The sequence below is a fragment of the Tupaia chinensis genome, unplaced genomic scaffold (genome assembly GCF_000334495.1).
Source record: "Tupaia chinensis unplaced genomic scaffold, TupChi_1.0 Scaffold000568_1, whole genome shotgun sequence".
In the NCBI taxonomy this organism is placed as follows: Eukaryota; Metazoa; Chordata; class Mammalia; order Scandentia; family Tupaiidae; genus Tupaia; species Tupaia belangeri.
In genome coordinates this window covers 936,823-943,609 of record NW_006160082.1, presented here as the reverse complement: position 1 = coordinate 943,609, position 6,787 = coordinate 936,823, and positions in this window count along the sequence as shown.

Below are 6,787 nucleotides of genomic sequence, written 5' to 3'. Positions count from 1 at the left end.
GTCCAAGACTTGAACCACAGTCAGCCATGTGGAAGTCCAGCACCTTAACCACACACCACCTGCCAGCCCTGATGAGTTAATATTCTAGGTACTGAATCAGGAGTACACACACAGGTTGGTTAGTTAGCATCTGAGAGACTAATTCAGAGTCCCTGACCTAGAGGCAGCTGGATTCTGCTCAATAGCTACATCTCCGTCAGGCCCAGAGAGTCTGAGGCTGTGCTAGTTAATACAATGGACATGAGAAACACGTGTGTGTGAAACTAACAGTGTTCAAGATGTGTGGGCTGGCTGGCAATGTCGGAAAGGTGCCTCTCTTGTGCTTAAGAAGTGTCCCAGGATGAAGGATTTGACCTAGTCCTGTGTCTCGATGCCTTTGAGGATTTTGTTGCCCGAGCAGACCTGAAGAGGAGCTGGATCCTGAATCCTGCCATCAGATTCCTGTTGTGTCAGCCTCCAGTGATCCTTCAGGCTTTATTACTGTCTGAAATGCCACAGCTGGAGCCCACCCAGTCAGGTCAGGTACTTGCTGTGGTCACCTGCCTGCTAATGGCACGGTCTGCCTGCATTTTGCAATTAGTGGGTCATATCTGGTAAGGTGAGCTTATCGGGGTGGAGTCTGTAGCCCTCACTACTGCTCTGATTGGTTACTGCACATAGCCACCAAACAGAATTCCACATTGCGAACCACCCAGTCTCTCTCTGGTCAATTTCAGACCACTGCAAGAAGTTGTAGGAGTCGATGAGATGATCCATGAAAGATATACAAACTGTGCCTCTAATACGCGTAGGCTGATAGCTAGAACTCCTGGAAGCCTCTTTGAAAATAGACAACCAGAGATGCTGGGAAAAAATGTGCTTTGAGTGGTTAAGAGTGTAGACTTGGAGTCAAGTGACCTGAGTTCAAATCCTCTATAACCCAGCCTTGGGCCACATTCTTTGTCTCCTGCAGAAGGCTTCATGTCACATTTGTGCCTGTATCTGTTCTAATAGTATCTATCTTACAGGGTTACCATGAGGATTTTTTTAAAGAATTATTTTATTTAACTTTATTTATCCATTTATTTATTTTTATTTGACCAGAGAGGGACAGAGTGAGAGAGAGAGAGGGAAAGTGAGAAAGCAAGCTGCCAGGTTCGGGACTTGAACTGTGGTTGGCCATGAGAGAGTCCAGCATCCTTAACCACCATGCCACCTGCAGGCCCCAAGGTTACCATGAGTATTAAATGAGCCAATACATGTAGAATGCTTAGAACAATGCCTGGCACACAATAAAGGCTCAATAAACATGAGCTAGTGATAATTATTCCACTGTACGTGATATGACAATGTGAACAACCTAAAAGATTGACAAGAAGGGGTGCGTTAAATAATCTTCAGGTTATGTGTGCTGTCTGGAATCATCTATGAAGGGTCTTAATGACGAGGGAATACTCTGTGAAAGGTCTATAAAGTGTTACACATAGTATGATTTCACTTCATTGAAATATACATACTCATAGGAACATGGTGGAAGGCAATTGGCCAAAATGATGAGAAGATGAACACTAGTTGGTGGAATTTAATTATCTTCACCTTTTTTTTTTTGCCTTTTATTTATTTTTTAAACATTTATTTATGTATTTATTTGTCATGAATTTTTAAGTTGCCCAGTCTGGGACTTGAACCACGTTCAGCCATGGGGGAGTCCAGCGCCTTAACCATCATGCCCCCTACTGGCCCTGATCTTACTCTTGATGTTTCTGGAATTGTTTGTGGAGAGTGTGGTAGGCAGAATAATGTCCTCCCCGACCCCCAGATGTCCGCATTCTAATTCCTGGAATCCATCAACATGCTGGCTCACATGGTAAAAGGGACTTTGCAGGGAAGGTTAAATCAAGGGTCTCGAGATGGGGAGGATCTTGGGTTATCCAGGCGGGTGCAGCGTAGTCACAGGCTCTCAGTGAAAGAGGGAGGCAAGAGGATCCGAGGCAGAGAAGGAGCCGTGGCCAAGACTCTGAGGCAGAAGTCAGAGTGATGCTCTGCAGGCTGTGAAGATAGAAGCAGGCCTTGAGCTGGGGGCAGCCTGGAGAAGCTGTGGAGGGCGATGAACAGTACTTCTTTAGGACTTTCAGGTGAATTCAGTCCTGCTGTCACTTTGAGTTTTGTCCCTTGAGATGCATTCAGACTCGGACTTCTAGAACTGTGTGGTAATAAATGTATATCGGGCCAGCCACGGTGACACGAGGGCAAGATGCTGAACACTCGTGGGAAAGTCTTGGCTTCATATCCTGGATCTCCTTGTACGCGCTAGGCGTGTGCACACCCGTGACCTGGGCTGGCTGAGGCTGGGGTGCTTAGTGGTGTGAAGACCTGTTGAGGGAGCCTCTCTCTCTGTTTCTCATTGAAGAAATAAATAAGTAAACGTAAAAAATAATGAGTGTGTTTTGTTTTAAGCCACTAAGCTCGGTGCAATTTGTTACAACAATGATAAGAAACTAATACAGGGGCTAGCCCCATGGCCTAGTGGTTATGGGAGCCAGATTCCACATGGCCAACCACACAGTTCAAATTTCGGGTCTGGCAGATTGAAAAACACTTTGGGGGTGCATGTGCATGTATGCCTAAAATCCTGACGGGATGGAAAAGTGGAAGGGAAGGGATCCCATTGGGGGGGGGGCTTTCTCCCTCTCTCTCTCTCTCTCCATCTCACTAGTGAGCACATGCACCCTCTGGTAATTAAAAAAGAAATTAATACAGTGAGTATTTATAATCACGAAAGGAGAGAGAAAAAAGCTGTTTGCAAAAAAAAGAAAAGAAAAAGTGGAACTGTGGTTGACTGAGCTTCATTTCCAAGGAGCTCTGTCCCTCTGCCAGGAGCAGACCAAACTCAGACCAGCCTGGTTCAAGATTTTAATAACAATGAAGTGAAAATGGCAAACTGTCTATAAAGTTGAAAGCCAGAGAATTCTACTGAAAAGTCTCATTGTTGAGTTCTACGCATTTCTTATTTCATTTTAAAATATCTGAAAAAAAAAATGAACTTGGTTGCTTTTGGACAACCCTGTTTAAAACAAAACTCTAGAGAGGATTTAAAGTTGATCACACATTTTCAGTTTAGAAGATACTTTTTCATCTCATGTGGTTCGATCCTTAAGGCCAACGTGAGGACAGGCCAGCTCTTTTATGACTGGCCAGGCCTCGTCATTTATTGGGGCGTAGGGGAAGTCATGAAGTATTTTTCTGTATTTCTATGCAAAAATGCACCAACTTTCCCGACGACCCAATAGTAGAAAACGGCAGAACCTCAAGTCTCTGGGTAATCTGCTCTCGATCTTCCTTAAAGACTGAGAGCTCCAGACTCCTCAGAACAGGCACCCCTTCTTGGGGCACCTTGTTGTTGCTAAGTATCACTACCTTACAGGTGTGTCTGCTGACCACCTGATCTAAAATCGCCACCACTACTCGTCACTTAAAACTTGCTCCCAGCAGTCCCACCTACCTGATAATTGCCTTCTCTGTGCCAGAGACATAGACCTGGCGTCAGGCTGGCCTACGCCATGGCTGATGGAAGCACAGAGAAAGGCAGGCGCTTGCAGAGGGAGACAGGACTGTGGTCAGCCCTCCCTTACAGCAATCAGCTCTCGCGAGAACTAACCCCTTCTCCTGAGAGTTAGAACGCTATAGGTCTCATGAGACATCATTAGTCAGTTCAGGAGGGTGTGACTCCACGATGCAATCACCATGACCCAATCACCTCCCACTAGATAGCACCACCTCCAAGCATCTAATTCCAAAATACAGAATGGTGGGGGACATACTGTTATCCAAACCACGATGCCACGGGTCTGTCTCCCCAGTGCCCACCCAGACTGCCAGCCCCCAGGGCCTGGTACTTGTCTGGCCAAGAGGGTGCTCGATATGCAGTAGCCAGCTGCAGAACAAAGGGGGGCAAGCCTGCTTGCTGTTTGGACGGAGCTTTCATGCTGGTGGGGTTCCCAGGAAGCCTCAAGGTGGACTTGGGGATGTCCATCTTCCTGGGTACTGCTGAGGGTCTACCAGGCTGGGGTGGGCTGAAGCTCCATCTGGAATCCCCTTTTTTTCTGCCATGGCTGGGGAGGCAACCTGGCAGGGGTCACTGCACAGGAAGGTAAGGCTTCACTCTGGTTGGAGAATAATTATAAACACGCCGAGCCGTGTTTTACGTACACTCTGAATCTTTGGAAGGACCTTGCTATCCCACTTGACAGATGAGAAAACTGAGACTCAGAAAGGACTGATAACTCCCTTGAGGTTCCTCAACAGTGGTGGCAGATTCAAACTCTAAGCCAGCTGGCTGCACAGCCTGGGCCCTCCCATGCTGCTCTGGGGCAGGGCAGGACGGGGCTAATGGCCCTTCTCAGGTTTGGCTGGACCTAGGGTCCAGTGAGAAGGGGTGGAGGCTGGAGAGGCACCAGCCATGCCTGCTGCTGACTTGGTACCATGGTTGGGGAGGGACAGAACATCCAGGACATCCTTAGCCCCGGCCCTGCACCTCCTCCTCCATGCAGGGAGGGACTTAACTTCCATCTTGGCTGCAAGAGTTGAGCATGGGAGGAGGGAGAAGAAAAGCCAGCACTTCCATCCCTGCCCTGCTCTGGGCTGCGGCAACTTCTCCTTACCTTTGAGTCCTCGGCCCCAGGGGACATCACTGGACCCTGGGTCCAGGGGCCCAGAGTAGGGCAGGGATGGAAGTGCTGGCTTTTCTTCTCCCTCCTCCCACACTCAGCTCTTGCAGCCAAGATGGAAGCTAAAGAGGGAAAAAGGAGGAAATCCCTGACAGTCCCCCGGGGCCAGGCCCCACGCGTTGTCCAGGTCAATCTCTGTTACTAAGCTCAATGGCCTTGGAAGAGGAAGTCATTACCCAAGCCTCCTCCTCCATCGAGGTGACGTGACCAGGCAGAGCTGGGATCCAGCCAGATCTGTGTGACCCACAGTGCAGTGGTCACCAGGAAACCCCATTGTCTTCAGGTAGTCAGGAGCCAAACAGCCAGAAATGCGAGAGGTAGGGAGGCCAGGGGTGGTCCGGATGGCCAGCTGGAGCTCCTGGCTCTAGGCAGACACACAGAAGGCACCCCACAGTTTTCCGGTCACCTTCCACAGCCAGCCCCACTCAGGGCCCGAGATCCTGGGTGGGGTCCTGCCTAAAGGCCTGGCCCCGAGGCCCCGTGTGGTGGCCCTGTGGGGTCGTGTCCTGATCCCCTGCCTCGCACAGTCCTGACAGCTGCCTGCTGGCTCCTGTCTTAGCTGTAAGGCAGGGGTGACTTTCCCATCTCACTCTGAGGCCCAGAGAGGGACAATGACACAGTCAGAGCACCCTCAGGCAGGCACAGAGCTGGAGGGGCTCTCCTAGGCATGGCTCTGAGCAGGGGGCCTCAGTCTGACCCCTAAAAGACTTCTGGGAGAGACCATGTCCATCTGAGACATTCGTAGGATATCCTTTTCCTGGTCCCATCGGGCACGGCGTGGGCAGGAGCAGCAGGAAGTGGGTGAGCTCAGCAGGAGGAAGGTGGGAGCGGTGGCACGGAGAGCAGGCTCCTGGGCCCAGCCATGTGCACGTGTGTGTGTGCACACGTGTGTGTGTATAGCGGTCTTGGAGGCTCAGCATGGCTGATCTCCAGAGGGGCCTGGAGCAGGGTGGGGTTTGTGGTCAAGTGCACGGGAGCTTTCAGAGTAGGCAGAAGGGAAAGGAGAGGGACCTGAGAGGGGCCTGCAGGGGGCCGGGTGCGGGACAGGGTGAGAGTAGCCATGGGGGACCAGTGCCTGCAGCTGCCTCGAGCCATACACACGGGCTATTTACCACCCTGCTGGGATCCGTGCCCTGAACTGGGTGACTGGGCGAGGAGGGTGGCCTTTAGCCGTGCAGCGAGAAGGTCTCCCGGGTTAGGGTTGATAGTGGAGAGGTTGTCGCAGAGGGAGACACAGTCCTGAGGGGCGGGCCGTCCCTGGAACTCCCTCCTGCTGCCCTGAGCTGTCAGCTAAGCTGTGTTTTCCACTCCAGCCTGGTACTGGCTGGGCTGGGGCTCCGGGGGCGGTGGTGACCTGCCCACGTGGTTAGAGTGGAGGGTGGAGGACTCCAGAGATCACGTGGTGGCAGGGGGAGGTCCTGGCAGAAGGCAGGACTTCTGAGGGTCATCCAAGGTGACCACGTGGCCACCTGGAGGAGTCTGGGGTTGCTCCATGTCACAGGCCTTGACACGCACCCACACAAGCACGCGCATGTGCACACAACCCCCCCCCCCCCCGGCCACGAAGACAGGTGAAGGGCTCAGAGGCTAGGATGCCTTGGTTGCCCCGTCCCCAGCACCACGATGCATGTCTGGACATCCCTGAGCTCACGCCCTCCCCAGCCCTGTGTACAGAGCTCTGGCGCAGGGCCTGGACTTGGAGACAGACAGATACCTGAGCCTGTGGACCGTAAATGGGGCTGGAGATGCCCTGCCCTCGCCTTCCTGGGCCCCCAACCTGTTCCGTCCCCCAGATCCTTCTCAGCAGGGAGGGTGGGCTTCCTTTCAAGAAAGGTTTCCTCTTCCCTGGCCCACTCACCATCCTGTTCTCAAACGACCCTTGTCACCCCCAGCCTCACTCTCAGCTTGGTGAGAAAGGGGAGCCCTGCTCGGGGCTTCTCTGGTCTCAGAGGTACCCAGCATGGATAGGGTGGAAGGTGTACCCTTTCTCCCCCACTATGAAGAAAGTAATGGGGGGACCAGCAGTTAGCATAATGGCTATGTCGCTGGACTCCCACGTAGTTGAACGCAGTTCGCGTCCC